The 24,244-nt window shown below is 35.7% G+C and overlaps 1 protein-coding gene across 2 annotated transcripts in view; it reads left to right on the forward strand.

Moving 5' to 3' along the window:
• Window positions 1-16,178: 16,178 nt before the first annotated feature.
• LOC126966457 (uncharacterized) overlaps window positions 16,179-24,244 on the forward strand; it is a 206,104-nt gene continuing 198,038 nt past the window's right edge. For both annotated transcript variants that reach the window (XM_050810499.1, XM_050810501.1), the window contains exon 1: window positions 16,179-16,374. The gene's annotated coding sequence lies outside the window, so the exon portion shown is untranslated. The remainder of the gene's footprint in view (window positions 16,375-24,244) is intronic.

Below are 24,244 nucleotides of genomic sequence, written 5' to 3' on the forward strand. Positions count from 1 at the left end.
AGATTATTGCGTAAAGGTTTCATTTTTATTTGACGTTTCAAGACATTTCCAGATCATGGTTTCAGGGAAAGTTAGTTAGTTTCAGGGAGTTAATTACACGCGTTTTAATTCTTTAAAAGTGTTTTATTTAAATTTGACACTTTTTTCTGTGTATTCTCGATCAGTGCCGAGTGTGAGATTTTTTACCGCCCTCTGCTTTCACTATAAAAATCTATGTGAAAACCTTGTCGACCGCGATCACGTAATTTACTTCTCTAAATGCCAACATTTGTAGATTGCACTCGCTTCAGCCAAGTGCCAAGTGTGAGATTTTTTACCTATTCGATCGCGTAAAAGTTAACTTCGATTTGTATGGCGTCGAATGAGCGCCATCTAGTGACAGTAGAGGCAAACATCATTTGTGAGTGGCAAGTAAGTAAGTATATCTTTCAAGTAAGTAAGTATATCTTTATTTGGATGTACAAATACAGGTAAACATTAACAAAATATAATTACAAATAATATGAACAAAATATGAAAAACTTATCTTAATAATTACGAACATGTCCAGCGCGGACTTATAAAAGTGAAACTAAATGAACACACGGGTAGAGTTATCTAAGGATCGAAAAGATCGATCTACAGGATCCTTTATATGCGAATTGTATTTACCTACTTTTTCCATTGCATTTGTAAAGTGGCCTAGGTTTACACAAATTCGTGTAATCGTTTCATCACATCACGATGTTAGCAACAAATCGTATCGCTGTAAAAAATTATCTATCAAGATTTGTGATCAGAATATACTGGAAGAAAAACAAGTGTTGTTGTTATGCATTTGATAAAGATATTATTTTAATCGGATATCAATTATTTTTAATCTTCGAAATTATGTCACATGCATATATATTTGCATTTTATTAAATTATTGGTGTAGGTATATATCTTATGCCATCAAAAACATAACTTGTAAAAAACGCCAAGTTTAGAAACTCCAAGTCAGTCACTTTATTTAGTCCTTACGTAAGGGTCCTTTTTCTGTCTTAAGTTATTACGTAATTAAGTAACCTAACAACATCTTAATATAGTATTGAGGGTATGCTAACATCAAACCATGTTGCTAATTCCTTGGTATTTTGATTTGAATCTGCTTCAAACTTCGCATTCATCATTATTTACTTTAGAGGCAGATCTTGCTTGGCGTTAATTTTTTAGCTGCCATGTTAAAAAGGGTCACACTGAAATCTCTCAGTAAACGGAAATAACTCTAATTTACAAAATAAGGACAGTTTCAGTGGGACACTGATTTAGTGTTTTTTTTATGAAAATAAGGAGCGAGACGAGCAGTACGTTCAGCTGATGGTAATTGATACTTCCTGCCCATTACAATGCAGTGCCATTCATGATTCTCGAAAAACCCAAACTCTCTGAGCAGCACTACAACTGCGCTCGTCACCTTGAGACATAAGATTTTAAGACCCATTTGCCCAGCAATTTCACTAGCTACGACGCCGTTCAGACCGAAACACAGTAATGCTTAAACACTGCTTCACGGCAGAAATAGGCGCCGTTGTGGTACCCGTAATGGTGCCTCCCACTGGTATTGTATGTGTATCTCATGTAATCTGTCTCCGAACGAAATAAACGATGAATGTAATAAATATGTAAGTCTTTGTGATATGTTTATATTATTATATTGTAATATTTTTTACACAGAAATGCACGACCAGCTGTAAGGTATCAATTAAATTGGTTTTCTCCATCAAATCGTAACTCAATATATTAAAATCAATAATAATTAGGCCCACATATATCTCTGTAAACTAACAAAATTAAAGTCACTTCATTGATGTCGAACGTCTATCCGTAATATAATAATTCTATCTACTATAAAATGAAGGCACTTCATTGGCGCCAAACAACAAGTCTCTTGAATTTTTTATAGTATCCGTTGATTGTGACAGCAAATGAACATGTGTCCAAGTTCTTGGAGCATTGGGGACAACTAGAATATGTCGAAATATGAAATAATATGTCGCGCCCGTGGTCCGTATAAGTAGACACCCCTTACTAAAAACCTCCTCTATGCTGGTAGCTTGAAAGCTTTACCAGCGAAGCCGGGCGGAGGCCGTGGAGGCCAACGCGGGATAATAATAATAATAAATAAATCTTTATTTGTTGCAAAGAAAAAAATACAATTTTGCTTAAAATTACCCTCGACCCCCAAACTAGGACAGCCCGTGACATGGGGGTCAGTCTCTTCCCAGTTGTGCATTCTAAAATGTCAAATAACAAACATCAACATATTTTAAGGTCTAACAATGGTAGTTATGCAACAAATTATGAACACAGAAACTATTTAAAGATGGAACAAGGACCTCTCTAATATGTCCGTCTGCATAATGTCATGAGGTAGTAGTCAGTCGTTCCCGTCTTAACGTACATGGATTTTACCCATTCAATATTGCCCCGAAAAGTACGAATGTGAAGTTTAATTCTGCGTAAGAGTTTATTGCTCGAGAACGACACTTATTTAGAATTGAAAAAGGATGCGATCTGATTTTTTAAACGATTTTTATCTATCTATCAGACGATCGATCGTACTTTTGAATTCGAGTTTGACTTACAAATAGAATATGCCCTTGATGGAATCTTATGTAGATTATCACTTGCCCAACTTTTGGGTGTAATTAACAACAATTTACCTAAACTTTACGCAGTTCTGTATTGTTACGTTCCACACACCCTTGTCACGAAATACGCTTAAAATTTAACAATTAGGAGCGAAAATATTATTAAATCACACTCCTAGATTAACTTATTGTTTAAAATTTTTAACTAAATGCTGTTATATATTATAAAAATATAAATAAACGATAATAACATAGTATATATTATTTTTCTCAAACTCTTAATATTTCCTTTTGTGTGTGACATTTGAATATTTATTATTTCCTTCATTCTGTGTATGTGAAGTTGATGAGTACTAAATACATTATAGTCGATTGTTTTTTCTTCTCATACATTTAAACGAGCAATTCTTGTACATAATATGTCGTTGGTATATCGTCAAAGCCGTGACATTTCAATTTCACTAGAGATATTATAATAATACGATAAATTGTCAATCGACTTCATTTCTTACAATTTCACAGCCTGGTTTTAGTGACATTAAATGTATCGGGTACACTTTAGTGCTATTACATTAAATCTAGTTGGAGCGTGTATTTAATTTTCCATCTGAAATTATTGTTGTAACAGTAGCGAACAAGGGCTGATTAGATTTTGGCACTCACCGGCCCCTACCACGGCATGCTATGCTCGGCTCGTGCGTTGTGAATAACAGTGTATATCTGATTTTGGGACCTATACTTTTAACTTATATTAATAAAATATTTAAAACTCATATCTTAAACAATATATAACAATATAAAATGCCTTAAATACATTATTATAAACAATGTAACTCCACGAAGCCGCCACTCGTCGCGAGATTGCCTTGAAGAAATTTGTCATAAAAAAACCAACAGGGAAGGTTTCTCGAACCCGTCGTTCTCGTCGACGTCCGTAATCAAGACTCTATTCAAGAAAACCATCATGAAAATAATCAGCTTTCGGCTCGTCCTACATGGGCTTCTAAAGTAAGATGCTTGCGAAACTTCAATTTTATATCCTCACTTGTTTTGGCAAACTAAGCACCTTTTATCTGACAAACAACATGGCTTTATAAAAAAAAGATCTACGACGTCAAACTTGTTAAACTTTACTAATAGAATTATAAATGAAATGAGTAATAATCATGAAGTTGACGTCATTTATACCGACTTCAGTAAAGCATTCGATAAAGTGGACCATTTCCTACTAATAAAGAAACTTAGGGACATGTATGGCATATCGGATGAATTACTGACATGGTTAACATCTTATTTGGCTTCTCGACCACTTGTGGTTAAGGTTAGTGGTTATCATTCTCGGGATTTTTATCAGCTATCCGGGGTACCACAAGGCTCACACTTAGGCCGGAAAATCGGAATATGAACTATACGCAGATGACCTAAAATTATACAGGACGGTAAAATGTTTTGAGGACCAAAAAATGCTTCAAGATGATATCGACTATATCTACTTATGGTGTCAAAATAATAGTATGGAACTGAACGAAGGCAAATGCAACTTTTTAAAATTTTCTAGAAAACATATGAAACTTAAAACTAGTTACAAGGTTAATGACGTGTTCATTGCTGAAAAAAAATATTTTAAAGATTTAGGCATTATATTAGATAGTGAACTAAGATTCAACAAACATATAGATTACATTGTTCGTAAGAGTTTTAAAATGCTAGGTTTTATTTTCCGTAATACGAAAGATTTTAGAAGTATTTTACCACTCAAGATACTTTTCAACTCTGTTGTCAGATCTAATCTAGAATATAACTCAGCTGTTTGGTGCCCATATCACAAAAAATATATATCACGAATAGAATCTGTACAAAAAAAGTTTCTTTCAAAGTTAAGTTTTTTTTGCATATATATATCCGTAATGATAGCTATGAGAATAGATTAAATACATTTCAAATGAGGTCTCTGCGAATACGTAGAAATGCTTCACAATTGCTGTGTTTACATAAACTTTTAAGCTATGATATGGACTGTCCTTCGCTTTTATCACAAATCGGTTTGCATGTCCCTGCCTTAAATTGTCGGCTTAGTACTTTTTCTCCAATGCACATTAAATTCCACCACAGTAATTATGGCTTAAACTCTCCTCTACAGCTAATGTTACAATTATATAATTGTATTTTTAATATAGATGAAAACACTGATATCTTCTTTTCAAACATTCTTAATTTAAAAAAAAAATTATATTGCTCTCCAAAATTTATAGATTTTAGATTTTAAAATATCACATGTATTTCTTATAGTAATGTTGTGCCTACCTATAATTTAAGTACATTTAAACTATTTTACTATATTTGTTTAATTCTTAGTGCATAAGTTAATAAATTGTATTTAGTTGGTAAGCCTTTATGAATAAATAAATAAATAAATAAACTTGAGCAAGATTATACGAAAAGGTCTTATGATGATTAGATGTTTCACGAGAGCGTGCGTCACAACTTGTTACTACTAAAAATGACGAAAATAACGAGAGCGACGAATGCAAGTTTTGCGGCAGCGTGCGGCACTACGTGTAGCTACTGAGAATGACGAACGAGAGCGACGTATGCAAGATTTGCGGCAGCTAGCGACACTACGTGTAGCTACTAAGAATGACGAACGAGAGGGACGTATGCAAGATTTGCGGCAGCGTGCGGCACTACGTGTAGCTACTGAGAATAACGAACGAGAGCGACGTATGCAAGATTTGTGGCAGCTAGCGACACTACGTGTAGTTACTGAGAATGACGAACGAGAGCGACGTATGCAAGATTTGCGGCAGCGTGCGATACTACGTGTAGCTACTGAGAATGACGAACGAGAGCGACGCGACACTACGTGTAGCTACTGAGAATGACGGATGAGAGTGACGTATGCAAGATTTGTGGCAGCGTGCGACACTACGTGTAGCTATTGAGAATGACGAACGAGAGCGACGTATGCAAGATTTGCGGCAGCTAGCGACACTACGTGTAGCTACTGAGAATGACGAACGAGAGCGACGTATGCAAGATTTGCGGCAGCTAGCGACACTACATGTAGCTGCTGAGAATGACGAACGAGAGCGACGTATGCAAGATTTGCGGCAGCGTGCGACACTACGTGTAGCTACTGAGAATGACGAACGAGAGGGACGTATGCAAGATTTGCGGCAGCGTGCGTCACTACGTGTAGCTACTGAGAATGACGAACGAAAGCGACGTATGCAAGATTTGCGGCAGCGTGCCTCACTACGTGTAGCTACTGAGAATGACGAACGAGAGGGACGTATGCAAGATTTGCGGCAGCGTGCGTCACTACGTGTAGCTACTGAGAATGACGAACGAGAGCGACGTATGCAAGATTTGCGGCAGCGTGCGACACTACGTGTAGCTACTGAGAATGACGAACGAGAGTGACGCGACACTACGTGTAGCTACTGAGAATGACGAACGAGAGCGACGTGACACTACGTGTAGCTACTGAGAATGACGAACGAGAGTGACGCGACACTACGTGTAGCTACTGAGAATGACGAACGAGAGCGACGTATGCAAGATTTGCGGCAGTGTGCGGACTAGTAAAAAAATAAGGACTCCGTGTCACCTTACATAATAGTGTAGCAATTAAACAAGCCGATTAACGTGTTAATACATAGCCCCACGCACACACTTACTCTAATACAAGCCGACAGGCGGCCATTATGAGAATTGTCATCGTCTGTGACAGATCAGTTTGCGTCTCAATAAATTATTTTAAAAATTCAGTCGCGCGTTGTGAAAACGAGTAAAAACAATACTACGGAACATAAAAAGTGTCAAGGAATTTCATTTCACAGATAGAATAGTTGTTATCACACTTTTATTATTCTTTTCATAATACAAATTAATTCGATGATTGGAACACAAAACCTCCACAATGCGTGATAGTAACATCCAGTGTGACCGGAAAATAATCAGGGACATTACCCGAAAAATTGGGTAATCCATATTTTAATGGTGTTCTAAGTAGATAATTAATTTTTTGATGAAAATAAGGGTCGAGACGAGCAGGACGTTCAGCTGATGATAATTGATACGCCCTGCCCATTAAAATGCAGTGCCGCTCATTCATTATTGAAATACCCAAAAAATCTGAGTGGCACTACAACTGCGCTCGTCACCTTGAGACACACGATGTCAAGTCGCATTTGCCCAGAAATTTATTTTAGTCTTTATTAACAATTTTTTAAAGTAGTGTGGGGCACTACTTTAAACCGGCCCATATTTGTGTGCTTTATGAGGTGCGGTTCCGGCCACATAACAAGTATTGTTACCATCTTTGAGCAGAGCTGCTCGAATTGTCGGGGATGCAGTACTCTATGAAATTTCGATTACTTGGTGTTGTAGAAAGACGTGGCATCTTAGAAGACACAAAGGACTGACTGATTCCAGAACGTATTTGTCACGGATATAAAAGTATGAATTGTAATTTTGTCTTTCTAGGAAGATGACGCTGTACCGAGAACTGAACTTAAGACCCTTTACCCTTTATATAAGTGTTACTATATGATGTGTAATTACTTAGCAACCAAATCACTACAAAGAACATAGGTAGTTGTTGGTTCTCTAAAAATCTACTTATTTGATACCATGTGAGTGGCAAAAAAAAACGAATTTTAGAATGAATTTTGTGTGAATATTCTTAAAAATAAGAAACGTTAGTACGTCATTTTATATCAGTTAAAACAAAGATACTGCACACAAGACACGGGCACAGGAAGCAAACCCGCAATCCTTAATTTCAAGGTGTAACTGTTTGTGTAATTTACTTATAATATGACGATATTTGTTTTTATTTAAGATAACTATCAGATATTTAAAAAATCGGAGTCACAAGTAACGTGGCTATATAATACTATGACTAATAACGGGAAAAAATTTGTGTTATCTGGTATCCCCCGTGACTGCACACACACTAACGTAATCTTGCTTCACTTCTTAATATCATGGCGTGGAGTTCTTATTTTTTTATTCGTCTGTGGTTGTAAGCATATATATGTAAAATACCTTAACTATAATAATAATAAAAATATAACTATTTATATTAAAGCACTGTAGGTACAGTGTATCTGCGACTTATAAAGGATGTTGAAACTACCTCCTGTAATATATTTTAAGCCGTATGTTGGTATTAAGTAGTGAGTACATATAAATATCAATTTTCAGGAAAAAGAAAACTAATAACGTGCCCAACGTAACGTACGTTTGCTGAACAATTATTGGCATCACACTAGTGAGACTACACAGATATATAGATGTCGTTCCATTTTATATCACTTACGATTGTACGATTATTAGATTTATTTGTATGGTTAAATCTTCCATTCTTTTGTTAAAACCAATTGTCCCTTTGATCTCGTCTGTGCTTCTGGTTACCCGGTTGTCTGATCTTTATATTTAAAATCATGTAAGATTTTGTGCTTTTATGAATTAGAAAGTTTTTTTTAACCATTATTCTAGAATTTACCTTAAAAACAAAACCAGAAAAACTAGTATGATTATTTTCATTAAAATAAATACCTCATACCAAACACTATTCTAAGTAATTTACCGTTATACCACTGAGCATGGCAATATTTTGTGTTATAATCCAGATTTGTAGATTTTTTTGTATCATACCAAAACTTTACAACGACTAAGTTCTCTTGCACTTTATAATTTCACTATAAAACCTACATATAATAAATTATACAAAAAAATATTTCATAAATTATACGAATAATTACAGTTGAAGAATGTTTATCTTTGTGGCTCAGTGTCATAATTTAAAAAAAATAATCGTAAACTTATTTACCGTATCTTATTAACAATAAAGAAATGCTATTTACCATCAGAATCATAATAATGATTGCTAATGTATACCGATATGCAAATTCCCGCTGAGTGTTCTGAATAAAATTTTAATTGCACGAGTTGAATTCAATCGGTTCTTCATAAATATGTATTCAATAAGTGTGAATGTTTGCGATATTTGTCTGAATATTCAGATATACGATGCATGAAAATATGTACGTGCTTATTTGGAGCACATAAAGCTTATGAAATCGAAGTAATGGACGCCATGTTTGAGAAAGGTCTAACAACTCAGATTTTCTAGCATGTTAGGAATTCGTTTCCTAAGTGCTGAATATAAGGAAATCGATCAACAATGTCAACATTATGAGATGCTCTTTTGGATGCGAATAGGCGGACAAACAAACGTACGGGTCACCTAATGTTAAGTGATCCCATCACCCCCTTGCAACACTAGAAGAACCACATTAGTTTGCCTATTATCGGCCTTTTAGAAAGGTAAATGCCCTTTTTATGAAGGTACTCACATTGTAACATTCTGGAAACAGCGCACAAGGAAGCTCATTCCATGGCTTACTTGTACGTGGAAGAAAGTTCCCTGAAAACCGCACTGAACGCTACCCACCCAGGTGGGTCATGAAATTTGTGGCAAGTAATGCGATGATGGAATTCGGAAGGTGGAATTCAGTTCTCACAGCTCTGCTGAACACTCCCCGCGATAAATGCGGTTGAAGACACACAATGAAGTAGTCTCTATGCAACTTCAAGTGATATAGCCGTTCAAAGAGCACTGGTTCCGCAAAAATTCAAGCGGCTCAGCGTCGCACGCTGTTAAATGGTTCAAGCTGATACTGGGGTGGGCCAGACCAGAGGTGATACCCATACCTATATGTAGCCGCACTTTGTAGCACTCTAGAAAGTGGCCACGTGAAGTATTGCCGTGTATATTTATGACGCACAGCTTCTTCGAAGCCCATTTGGCTTTGTCATCCAGATGAAAGCGAAATTGGTATTCGCTCGAGATTTGGAGACCTAGTATTCCGATACTAGGCGAGGCATTAAGGGAAGTGTTCTTGAAGAGCGGTGAGACGACAAATGGGGTTAACGCGCAAATTTGAGTGTTCCCGGGGTTAAATTGGACAAATTTCATTGTACTTTATTCCGCGACCATCTCAAGAGAGGACTTGATAGAAGACACTAGTTACTTCCTGCACTGGTCGCCGATTTCCCGAGAGAGACCTAAATGGCCCGTATATACGTCATATCCAGTACTGTCATTCGCATAGCAATTCATGTTGGATGAGTCCAACATATCTTTGATATACAGAAAAAACAGTGTAGGAGATAGCAAAGATGGAAAATTCAGCGTTCACGGGCTTCGTGTTCGAGGAATAACTATAGACCTGTATGCTGCACTCAGTGTGGAAGCTGGAGGTTCACTTGTATAAACTCTTGGGAAGCAGGTTTTGAGAAAAGCAACATGTGCTACACATGATTGAAGGCTTTCGCTATCGCTAGACTAACTTCCAGCCCTTTTCCCTTTATTTCGTTATCAGCCGCCAATCTATGTGATGTGATCTTTACCATATTTAAGTAAGACACTTCGCAGTTGAACCACAGGGTTCAACTATATATAACACAATTATGGCCACACGTTTATTTTGTGGATTGATCATAAAGACGACCCAGACAATCAACGGTCATTTGATGAATTAACAGAATAAGCTAAAAACACCTCAGATATTTGCACAGTTATGCATTAGATTGCAATCATCGATTATTGATGAGTGATGTAGAGAGAAGTATTATTAGGGTTAAATTTCGGCCATTCATTGTATCGATAGCAGATAAAACATTGTTTACTTCGTCATGAGTAACTTAGTGCCTTATCAATTTGAATATGAGGAAAGTATTTCAACTGGCCTCACTGTGAGATTCGTCCAAGCGACTGAAAAATTGTTTTAGTTTTTGTTAAGGGCTTGATTACAATATAAACTAACAATCGCTCACCCCGGCTTCGTTCAGACTTAATTTTTAAAGTATAAGAACTCAATAATAAAATGCTTGCAAGTAATGTATTACAATCCATCATTGGCTACGATATACAGAATAATATCAACACTTTATATTTCTAATAATGTAGGGATTAAGATATATATATATTACAAATGACCTCATGCGTAGCGAGTTAGTAAGTCTTCTCTGTGGCGTTTACAACAAGATCTCAGAAAATGTTCAAAACAAATGTATTTCGAAATTCAAAAGAATTGTTAAGACATGTTTGTGTGATAAAGCTTACTACAACATAAATGACTGTCTTAACAATACCACAGATTGGGAATGAGCGATCGCCCTCAGGCAATTAAATAATAAATTTTATGGACGATTTTACATTATTACATATTTTTATAAAAAAAAGAAGCCCGCTGAGTTTGTTGCGCCCTTTTTTCTCACGTCTGAGGCATACTTTTTGGAATGGGTGGTAGTTTTTGAATTTCAATAACTGATATCACATCCTATTTTAAATAAAATATTTGAATTTGAATGATTAAGATGCAGGTAAATTAATAAACTTAATTTCACTAACGATGCATTAGTTGATACAATCAATTTTCCAGTACAAAACAATCCACAGGCAAATCAATCACTGCACTCATGAAATATAGCTGTCAGCTAGAGTCGTAAATTGGACAAAAGTGTAAACAGGAGTACGTCGAGTGGACCAGTTTATAAACAGTTAACAAGTGTACTGAGAGTTATGTTCGCTAAAAATAAACTAAGAGTGTTCCCGAAGGAGCTGCGGTTTATTTTGAAACGGTGAATTGAGATTTTGACTGATCTTCAGAATTGGGAGATGACTACATTAGATTGCTTGAATAGAAATATAGGCTGAGGTAGGTGTATATAATATCTTAATTGGCGGAGCATAACTTGACAAAAATTATAATTAATTAATAATTAGTATAAAAGTACTAGCATTTATGTGGTTAAATTTTAAATATCTCAAAAATGTTCATTTATTGCGCTATCGTACTCAAAAATGACAATTTATATTACAGAAAAAAATTAACAATTCAGAACTAGGATTGGCGTATAAAGGCAAACGAATCAAAATCTGTCCAAATAACTATCACTACTCGGCATAACAACTGTTCACCAGTTAAATGGAGTTCAGATCCCACAAGCTGACAAGACAACTTACATGGAGAAAGCATATCTTCTCCAACCGACTGGCAATGGGACAAGATGTTCGGAAAATGTACTGGATGTTAAGCAAAAGGTCGCAGTTATCACTGACAAAGAAGCTGCTTCTCTATAGATGCATCATAAAACTCAAATTGTCTTATGGATTGCAGCCGTGGGGCATGGGGGCAAATTGAAACATTGAGATCCTGCAAAGGTTTCAGTCAACGATGCAAGGAATTATAGTTAATGCACCATGGTATATTACCAACCACAGATTGGATTATGACCTTAACATGAAAACAGTTAAGAAAGAAATAACGTACAAAATGAGAGTCTATAATACAAGAATTTCGCACCCTCCAAATGTACTTGCAAAGCACCTCCTCAGTGTCAGCATAACAAGAATGCTAAAAAGGAAAAACCCACAGGAACTGTAGACCGATTGTAATGAAGATTGCAATAACTTTTTTTTTACGGCAACTATTAGATACTTTTGTGCGTGGCATCTTGACACTCAATTGGCATCTTTTAGATTTTCTTACATACGCTTCGTGCTATTTTATATTGAAATTAATCAAATACAAAATACTTACTGATGATATGTCATCCCAGTGTCATTCTTATTTCTTGAAGTATTATTTTTACAAAGTTTTACTGCGAAACCCGGCATTTAGTTTCAATTATTAGCAAAGTTAAACAAAACTTGGGGCACTTCAACGTCACACAACATTGTTCGATATTGGCTCGTATAGCTGCGCCCACTTGGGCGCAGAATTAGTTGCCGCACTTTACGACTACACCTGCGGTATCTTGTTGGAGCGCAGCGGAGACCAGTCCTTAATCTAAAGCCATAGACTTTCAATATGTTAGTGTACAGACAATCAAAACGTGCGAGAGAAAAGAACATCTCAAACAGAGATACAGCTAGATAGAAAAGAAAAGTGAATCTATTGTCACTGTAATTTCAATTGACTTTTGGAATTTGATTGCCAAGTACTAAACAGTCGGCTACGCTTGGCATTCGGTCTTAAATATCTACTAACGGCCGTTCCCAATATACTATCTACACATGAGATAAATTACTACCTTCTACTGTCAGTAATTAGCTGTCAATAATCTGAAGCTGTCCCAATATTCCGGATAGGTCATTCTTATTAGGACGCGTGAATTGCAATTTCCATATACACTTCAATCGCTGGTAACTATACGTCCGCATCGTCACATTGACAGACAGCGTGTACGGATAAGGTGAGTTACAGTCGATAAGTTTATTGGGACAGAAAAGTCAACGATAGTTACGATTTTTATCTCAAGTAAGAGATAGCCTGAATTAGTATTAATAATTAGGTATTAATAATGAGAAATTGGGAACGGCCGTAAATCTATGTTGTCCCATCTTGTGATGGAATACTGGATTATATAATATTATTATAAAATATAATATTGACACACTTTTAGATACATTATCTTACCCCAAACTAGGCATTACCTGTATTATGGTGGACAATGATATATTTTATACAATATACTTACTTAAACATCCATGACTTGGAAACAAACATCTACACACATCCGCTTCTTCTATCTCAGATCGCCATTTTTGCCGAAGCGGTAGCAGTATCTCAGTATATAGAAATTACATCAAAAATAATTCTAAAGGAAACAATTTTGAGAAAATAATGCCTTTTATGCCTTTTTATGTATATTCATCATGTAAATGTTTGCACCTATTCTCCATTCGAATCCGGGACCTTTAGCTCAGTAGGCAGGGTCACTAAACACTGGGTTATATATTGTATAGATCGTCGTACATACATATCATCAGTACCAGAGGTCTGTAGACCATTCGTTTTCGTCTCATTATCACATTGTAACCCGCATTATTAAGAGGAGTGTTCCGAAGTGCTGTTTGACCTTAAATACTAAATCTGGAAATAACTGGCTATTTAAAGAAGGGCATCGTGCCACATATTTTCATCTGAATTGAATGCAATAAATTATTTTAAGTTTTGATCCCACTAAGATCTTTACGTTACGGGTTGACCCGTTCGATTGGTCGAAAGTTCAGTGTGGCCCGATTCCTCGATGGACTTCTTTTTGTAAGCCGTGCATTAACTCGTAACACTTAGATATATTTAATGGATCTAAGCAAGATATAATTAAAAAAATATTAAATAATGACATTTTAGTTAAAGTTTTCTGAAATGATATGAGTAAAATTGCTAAATCTTTTAAAGTGGATTGTGTTATATTTTGTAATAAACTCTCAAATGATAGAAAATTTATTGAATTAGGCGTTATTTTGCGGAAATCAAAATTATACAAATGATTTAAGTTTTCTTTAGTGTTAATTCCGCCAACCCAATCTATTTATCATCGGTGTATGCATTCAAGAATATAGAACAAAGTATTCCAAGAATAAAATAAATCTACAAGTTAACTTGTCCTAAAAACAGGGCAAACAATTGTTCGAAGCGTTCAACAATTCAACGTTTTTCCTTGACCTGGTGTAGGTATACAGGATTATTTAATACTATTGATTCTAATAAAATATTCACAATACAAGTGAATTGTTTTCAGGTATTGTTTTGTTTTTGTTAGCTCGAGCATGTTCATTATTTATTATCATTGCGTAATATTTTTATTTTAAAACATTCATTTCACTTTCTCTCAAAAGTGTACAGAGACTATTGCGTCTCCAATTGACATACCTAGGTATGTCAATTACTTAACTTTAGACACTTGCATCAACCATTTAATGCTAGATCTTTTAATGTTTGTATGAAGTGAATCCTTAACAGTATATTAATCGTTATTTTTTTTTTCTAGCTTACCCTTGGATGCTAAACTATAGTCCAGACGGTTTACCAGTGGGAGGCTCCTTTGCTCCGGAAGCCGGCTAGATTATGGGTACCACAACGGCGCCTATTTCTGCCGTGAAGCAGTAATGTGTAATAATTATTGTGTTTTGGTCTGAAGAGCGCCGTGGCTAGTGAAATTACTGGGCAAATGAGACTTAACATCTTGTGTCTCAAGGTGACGAGCACAATTGTAGTGCCGTTCAGAGTTTTTGGGTTTTTCAACAATCCAGAGTGGCACTGTATTGTAATGGCCATGGCGTACCAATTACCATTATCTGAGCATCGTGCTCGTCTCATCCCCTATTGTCATAAAAAAAAAACTGGACATTCCATGGGTAAAAGATCATCATATCGCAATTTTCTAAACACTTAGTTTAGCAAACACAGAATATACAGACCGATATATTTAGTATTTTCGGACTAACGTACGGACAGAAAGTGTTGCCATCTGGTTAAATAAAGCTTTGTAAATATTTTTTATTGGTCTTCCCTTTGATAATTTATACGTCTAAATAGAGGCTCTTTCTGTTAGGCAACGAATGGCAGCAGGCCAGGTTTATGACTTTTGTGTGCATGATAAGCTACTTCTTACATTCGTGATATCTTAGTCATTTTGTTTTAGTGTGCGTGCCTTGCTGAAAATAGAGAACAGTTTCCCACTGTTCACAGCTATCACAGACTATCTAGACGTGGCTTCCTATCAAACAACTTTGAAAAGAATGTTGCGAGTCAAACGACATTATTGATAGAGAACGTATCAATTATTTGATAAAATATCATTAATAGGTAGTGCTCTCGTGGTGCACTCGTAGATTATTTATAATATGCTCTTAAAAACTAAAAAGAATTGATATGATAACCTCTTCAATGAACACAGGACAGTATAAATAAATGTGGCCTTAAAGTTGAAATATTTCTTACAGACATTTTTTGTGTACACAGTACACATAAATAATGAATTAATGGGTTACACCTCGTAGATAAATTATATGTTATTAAGTCGTTGTGAAAAGTTACCAGCTCACCCAAGTAAAGTTCCTTCCTTCCTGCCGCCGAATCCCACCTTCGCACGACACGCCACAAATTAGGATATCATGTGTGCTGCACAGTGCGGTTTTCAAGGAGCTTTCTCCCACGTACTATAAAGCTGTGGAATAAGCTTCCTTGTGCGGTGTTTCCAGGACCTGACATTTAAAAAAAAAAAACACGTACACCCTCCTTAAACGCCGGCAAAGTTCCTATGATTCCTCTGGTGTTGCAAGAATGTGGGCGGTCGTGATCACTTAACACCAGATGAACCAAACGCTCGCTTGTCCTCCTTTTCTATAGTAAAAGTAAAGTTTTATAATTATAATTTTGTATGGACTGAAGTAAATTAAGTTTTAATATCAAGATCAAATTAACCGCTAGAGAATCATTAAGTTTTTCTGCAAAACCTATGGATTCAATTTGATAGGCACGTTTGTGATTTCGGCCGATACTTTTACTATCTAATTACACACTAATATTACGTTAGGTCATGTTAGATATATACAATATTGAGTCATGGTATGAAAAGTTTAAGGGTGAAAGTCGTAAAACCGCCCACGTTGAAACCGCCCGCCTATAACTTTCAGAGCTTCAAGTCGATCCAGTAATCAGTTGAAACGAACTCGTCAGCTTGAGTGGACGTGTCGGACTATTTAAAAAAACGCCGAATATTTCGATGTTTGATTATCATTTGTAAGTCTTCCGCTATGGTTAATACGATAGTGTTTAAAAAGTTTTTGTGCTAGAACACTTCTGTTCGTGTTGAGTGAAAATTTTAACTGGTTGTTTATATGTTTTCGAAGTGACGACAAGTTGGGTTGGCACTACGAAATTTCATTACTGGACAGGTATGTTATGCGAATATATATAGTAGCTGATACTATTATGTAGAAATTGTTGAGATATAGTTAAATTATTTACGCCATATTTTCTAAGTTTAAGTGAATTATTAAGAGCTTAAAAGAAATAATTCAGTTTGGACGTAGCTTTTATTGAAACATCGACGCTTTTAATGTAGGGATTTATTTATAATTTAAATATTTTTTTTTAATTAATACCTATTAAATTCAATATTGAAAAATATTTATTCAATACAAACTAAAGCAGTAAATACTTTTAGGGGTAGATTACTAAATAATTTAAAAAAAACATCGATCTAGGTACACATTTATTTGTAACCATAATCAAGTATAAATTATATTTCGCACGCCTTAAGGGCTTCACACACGGCAGCTATAATCTATATTAATATACATTATATTCCGGGATGTATAGCTTGAAATTATCTTAATGTATCACACACTCAACAGTTAATATAAAGAATCCTTCAATTAATTCCATTGGTATACGACCCAACTTTGTATTGAGATGTTTAAAGATGTATCGAAATATAAATGTATATTTTCGTATCGCTTTGTATCTCAAACATAAAGATATGAAGATGTGAAATGTAGATACATTATAACTGTCGTGTGTGGTCTTTTATTGATTTCTATGGAAAGATGTAATGATATGTGTCGTGTACATCTTTATGTTAAAGTGTGTAAAAGCCTTTGTATTCTGGAAATTACGACCTTCCATACAATCGGTAAGCCCTAATTTTATATGTGAAATTTCCAAAAATCCCTTCTCAGTATTCATTTTCCTAATTTTTGGTACCCCTTAATTTTTAAGTGCGCAACCCCAGCACCGTAGGCTTTGCGTTGACGAAACAGTCAGATGGGCTCTTAAGATCACTTAAGGCGACACTAAATGCCAGCGACCTTGAGCGAAATGAGTTCACGGCTGCCGGCCCGCCGTCTATGTAACAAAGCCAATATTTTCAAAATTCTTGCGTGGAATACAGTTTATATGCTTACAATCCTCGTTATTCACTACTAATCTGAATAAATGAACCTACACAAAAAAGTACAAGCTATAAGATTAACTTTTCTGAGAGAACAAAAAACTTGTTTAACTTCAAAGAAATGTGGTAGTTAACTATAACCAACAGCACGCATTAGCAACCTACAAATAAGACTTAAGGATATGTGTAACAGGATTAAGTAGTGTTCATAGCTCGAAATGCTATACTTTCACCACAAAACTTAAAATAGAACATTAAAAAAAAGACATGTTACAGAATTTATAAGCTTCATTTTAGATCTTGTATTGCAGTTATTCTCTTGTTTATTACATTTTAAATTATTCTAATTTAATTTAATTAAAATCTATATCAATATCAATAGAGACAAAGTTTTATTGAATGAATTCATAAGTCTATTAATTGCAGATCGCAGTTTTTAGAAGGAATTCAAATTATTTTAGTAAATGTTTTAGTAAATATAATTATTATTTTCATGGAATCTGACAGTAACAGGGCTTTTTTTAAACGGAATAATATTCAAAATCGGTCCACAAACAGCGGAGTTCTGAAGTGACAATCATAAGATTGATTGACTCCATCTATTTTTGATCTTGGTTTAAAAAAGTCTCTGACTTGGAAATGAGTCGTTCAATTTATACCATAGCTCAGGAGTAAAATGCTGATAAGTTGATGCAAATGTGATAGCGTACCTTATACAAAAGAACAAGGCAAAGAGTTCAAGGTACAAAGAATTATGAAAGCGTTTTAGATAGAATAGAGCACGGCTTAACTGCATATTCATGTAAGTTAAAATTGATGGCACGTTTACCTCTTATGTTCTGACGAAGAATATTTTCCTCAATATATTTTACAGGGGAAACGATCTAATCTTAGTGATGATTCTTTCAAACTGCAAACACAAATATAAAGTTCAAGTAAAAAATCGAAGTATATTTTTGATAATCATCAAAATATTTACTTCAAACTAGCTAATGCCCGCGACATCGTCCGCGTAGATAAAGGGTTTAAAAATAATAAGCAAGTTTGGTATTGATGATTATCTCATGTCCTATTCCAGTTATGATTCCCATGTTCGCTCCCGTTCCCAACATATTATGTGAATCTTATTCTCAGGAAGAGGTATGGCAAACGAAACCTTCTATTAGTATAGTTATAGCTCATCTACGTGAATTTCAGTTTTCAACAAATCCTACGGAAACTATGGATTTTTCCGGGATAAAATGTAGCCTATGTCCTTTCCCACGCTCTAGTTAATCGCTGTACCAAAGTTCATCAAAATCTATTCAGTAGCTCCAGCGTAAAAGCGTAACAAACAAACTTACATTCACATTTATAATATTAGTAGAGATCACTATAGTCCTTTTTTAATGGAAGAGGAGGACAAACGAGCGTACAGGTAACTTGATTTTAAGTGATCACCACCGCCTACGCGCTTTTGCAATACCAGAGGAATTTCAAGGGCGTAGCCAAAAAAAAAGTAGAAAGGTGCACACTCTTTTTTTGAATGTCGTGTTTTCGTGGAAATTACCGCATAAGGAAATTCATTTTAAATATACAGTTTTGGATGATGACTAATTAATTTCAATAGAAGATAAAACTTTTTATTTATGCATATAGAAAATTGGAGCAGCTTTGGATCTTTTGTGGAACTCTACCCAAATGATAGAGTTCTACAAATGATTCATAACGAAATCTTAAAGACAGTTTTGGCAAGACCTTATGAATTTGATTAATTCTTGTAATTGTATAAAAATGTGAAATCACTCGGCATCACTCAACAGCGTTCAAGGGTACTTTTCGATACAGTGCTACTAAGTGTTGGAAGGATTTAGCGCCACCACATAAACAATTGAAAACTATTCAAAATTTTAGATTAAAATATAAAAAAAAAACTATTTTAGATTCAGTATATTATAATAATAAGCCATGATATGCAATATAACTTATAAATTAACACAATTATGTATTTTATTTTTATTTATTATTATTATGTATATTAATATCTCATTTATATACAACAGTATCTAATGCCTTCATATTATAGATATTTTATACATTTTGTACAAATTAATATAATTTTATATTTATAACAATTATTTATTTATCATTATATCAACTCTATACATTTTCAACATAAGACAAAATCAACATAATATTGTGATAATATTAATTCATTCCCTTTGACAACAAGAAATTTATTACGATGGGAAGATTTCATTTAATTTAAATATTTTAAGATTGTAATTATTAATGCTGTAAATTGAAAGTGTGTTTTTTATTGCTAATAAAGTGTTTCTATTCTATTCTAAATATATTTGAGAAGTACAATGTTAAGGTATCCTTGCTCAGCAACGATAACTCATCAGCAGTTTTAACGTTTGTTCAGAGTCTTCCGTCGTGAAAGTTATACTGGCGCACTTGACACAGTCCATATTTTAAATTTATAATCATACTAGCTTTTACCCGCTCCCTCGTCCGCGTTGAATAGTTACTTTGGGGAATTATTTTATCTTTTAGGATACTTTTCAAATAATACACATACAAACTGCTCATTCCGCTGGCAGCGCTCTTCTATGATACAGTGCATATCCCTTGTCATTGTGGACAGTCTCTATAATAGTATTTCCCTGTGAACTTTGATCTCCTATTATATAATAATAATTTACTTCAAACGGTAAATTAAAAAAAATATTCTATTAATAACAAAGTGGGTTAATATTTTACAACCCTTTTACAGCTCAATAGAACTAACAACAAAACATTCTTAACAGGAGTTAAACAATAACAATTTATGCGTCCGTTTTACGACATACAAAGGCCGTGTTACAAATTAATTTATTGTTATATGCAGCAATATAGTTATTAAAACGTAGCCCTCAGTTCGTGTTACGATCTGGGCTATAAGAGGCTTTGTGGTAGAAACCTTATAAGGTGTAACTTAAAGAAGTTGAATGTCACGAAACCCATGTAAAATTATCGAAGAAAGAATAATCGTAGGTTTTAGTTTAAGATTACAGATAAAATTTATGACTCATTTAATGAATTAGCGGTTTTATGGTTCCGCTTTGAAATAAACTTTATTACTGAAGACGAAGGTTTTCAACCAGTGTGTGTTGCCAGTGATGACTTATGGTACGCAGACGTGGTCGCTAACTATGGGCCTTGCGAGAAAGCTGGTGGCCACTCAGAGGGCAATGGAGAGGGCTATACTTGGAGTTTCCCTGAGAGATCGAATCAGAAATGTGGAGATCCGTAGGAGAACCAAAGTTACCGACATATACAATGATTGCGAAACTGAAGTGACAGTGGGCAGGGCACATAGTTCGACGGACAGATGGCCGTTAGGACAGTAAAGTCCTTTAATGATGACCACGTACCGGAAGACGCAGTGTTGGTTACATGGAAGGACAAGATCGCCGGAATACGTTGGATGAGAGCAGCGCAGGACCGATCGTCGTGGAAATCTTTGGGGATGGCCTTTGTCCAGCAGTGGACGTCTTCTGGCTGATGATGATGATGAAACTTTATTACTTGTATTAGCAGCTAGTGTATACTATATATACACTATCAAAACTTCATGTCACCTCTTCATCAGAAATGTTTAATTTTCATAGCCTGGTTCCAAGGATGTTCCCTTCGGATGATCCTAAAGCCAACGCCGTTGCAGTAGCCAATGTGATTGCAGGGCATGGATATTTTAATACCAAGCTCTATAATACCGAGCGGTGGCAGATCACAGCCCTGGTTCGATGCGTCAGTTAAAGCAGCATCTGACTGCAAAAAACAGGCGTATCGAACTTGGGTTGCGGCGCTGGGCTCAAAGGATCCGAACTGCAAAGTTCTAAAGAGTAAATAAAAAAGGAAGGCAAATCGCCCGTGTGAAATCGAAGCACGTCGTCAAAATCGGCAAACAGCTTTCCAGTAACCTGGCTGGAACACGCAAGTTATGGTCGTTGTCGCAAGTTGCTCTTGTTAACTTTAACCAGCCGTCCCTGCTGTTGCCGTTGCACATGAGGAATGACACACTTGCCCATACGGCAAAAGAGAAAGCCAATCTCCTGTGCGCTCTTTTTGCCTCCAACTTGACTCTTGAGGACAACGGAAAAACAACGCCGATCATCCCGCGGTGTCAGAGCTCTATGCCTGAAGTACAGTTCAGACAGAAAATTGTTAGGCGAGCTCTGTTTTCGTTGGTCGTCAGGAAGTCGAGCGGGCCAGATAGCATTTCTCCAATCGTGCTTAGAGCGTGTGCCCCTGAGTTGATGCCGGTACTAACGCGTTTATTCCGGTACTCATATACAAAAGGCGTAGACATCGAAGTCAGCCCTTGTCCATACGATACAAAAAAAGGAGACAGTTCGGATCCGGCAAACTACACGCTTTTAGATATTACCTGCCAGCTCTCCAAAAGCATGGAGAGCATGATTAACCGCCAGCTCATGGCTTACCTAGAGGGTCACCAGTTGATCAACGACCGACAGTACGGCTTTCGCCATGGTCGATCGGCAACTGATCTTCTTGTATCGAAAGCAAGGGGGAAGGCCTGGCAGTTAGCCTGGATATAGCGAAGGCCTTTGATCGTGTATGGCACAAGGCGTTTCTCTCAAAACTTTCATCATTTGAGCTTCCCGAGAGCTTATGCAAGTGGACCTCCAGCTTCCTCACTGGGCGCAGCATACAGGTCGTTATCGACGGTTATTGCTGCAATCCCAAGCCCGTGAACGCTGGAGGGCCTAAGGCTGTGTGCTATATCCCACACTGGTTCTTCTGTATATGATTTTTATGTTGGACACCTCCAACATACATTGCTATGCAGATGACAGCACGGATGCCGTATACACGGGCCATGCAGGTCTCTCGAAACTTGTGTCTTCTATCGAGTCCTTTCTTGAGATGGTCGCGGAATTCCGAATTACTGTTGGAAACATCATTCCATTTTAGTCATAAAAATCTTTTAAAAATAAAAATCTTCTCTTTTATGATATGGAGACCAATAAATAAATTGATACTAACGATAAAAGAATAAACACAGATAAAATAGTACACAAAATTCTTATTAACATAGACCACAATGTAAATTAGGAATATCCTTAAATTTAGTTTACTCATTGCAGACACACTCGTGATTATAAATAAATAGTGTAAATTGCTAGTTTGACCCAGTACCCGTAACAATTTCGATATTCAATATTCAAACATTTCAACTACGACTTGCACGTTTCCAACTAAAGCCAAACAAGGGAGTATAGAGCTTCTAAATACATAATGCGGTGGCATTTGTTAATGACTTGGTTCACGCAGCTTGAATTATGTCTGTTTATACATAATGAATTGTTGGAGTCCAATTTCTATTTCGAAATATCAAGTCAGCTACGGCAATTTCCATTAATTCACCCTACTAGTCGCCTGCAACTTTTCATGTACACATATCGTTTACGTGGCCCTTTGAGCATGGTCAGTACATAGGCAAGTATGCAAAGCAATACTTCAAGCCGACCCACATCCTAGCGCTTAACAAAGCGCAATTCTGACCATATAATATGGAGTATTGCTGTCATCTCTGATCAGGCGCACCCCAGTATCAGCTCAAACGATTAGTCCGCGTGCAACGCAGAGCTGTTCGAATTGCTCGGCGAGTTTAAAAGGAAATAAATAAAATTTTATTCATCTTAATACAAATACAATAAAAAAATTGGTAGCCGTAAACCATCTAGTATAAATTTTGCATCAAATGGTGGTAGTTTCATGTCGATACCTTCAGTGGTTTAGGCGTGATTGAGCCTCAAACAAAGACCATTTATATATATATATATAGAAGATGTAATCTCAATATGAAGATTTAATTAAATGTCTATGGCTTTGTTTTCCGGACGTTTGATTTGCTTACGAGCTGATCTTTCTTGAGCAACACAGTCACCGTGCTAATTTGACACCTGTGATTTATTTCTTTAGTGCTATCTAAAAGCTGAAGTTTATTAAGAAGCCCGGAGACAATTGGACCACTGAAAAATTACATCCACGTTGAAATAGCGTCTATACCGATAACAATGTCGTTGAAAGTTCAGAAATATTTCAAGAATCGTTGAGTCGGAGAACAATTCTGTTATTGTAGTAGTGTTCAAAAAAATTATATAAATTTCAATTAATATTCTAATATTTCTAGAAAACATAACGTCATCAAAAGTTGTATAATAATTGTAAATTTGAAATCTTTAAAATTCATCGAAATTATTGAAAAGTGCTTATGGACATAATATCATGAAATTTCATATAAATAATTGGCATACTATATTTTTTTCCAAAAGCCTTTCTCTTTTAATTTAGTAATAGGTCTAGTGGTTGTCTTACCAGGTCGACCGGTTGCAGTTAATGAATCATTGTATTTGTTAGGTGCGATTACACAAACGATAAATGTTGATACTCCTACAACCTCTAAGGGTTGATGTATTCAATAAAGGATAATTTATATTCATACAGTTGATTGTTAAGCTATTTTATGATATATTTGATATTTAAAAGTTTTTCAACACGATCGTAATGTAATGCAGCACTTTACAAACCAATTTGGTCATGTATAGTACAGGCACAGTAGACATGTACAGCCATTATAAGTTACTCTGTTGGCTTCAAAACAGCTCTATTGAACATAAAATGGTAGTTTCAGTAATTTTAAAGAAATATTTACAGTGACGATTCTAAAGCGCTTAGTATAAGGCTTATTAAATAAAGTTTCGTTTTTTTTTATGGAATAGGAGGAATAGGATTTTTGAAGGTATCTCGTATCGTCCCGGAAACACCGCACAAGGAAGCTCATTCCACAGCTTTGTAGTACGTGGAAGAAAGCTCCTTGA

Source organism: Leptidea sinapis, chromosome 10, assembly GCF_905404315.1.
Source record: "Leptidea sinapis chromosome 10, ilLepSina1.1, whole genome shotgun sequence".
Classification (NCBI taxonomy): domain Eukaryota; kingdom Metazoa; phylum Arthropoda; class Insecta; order Lepidoptera; family Pieridae; genus Leptidea; species Leptidea sinapis.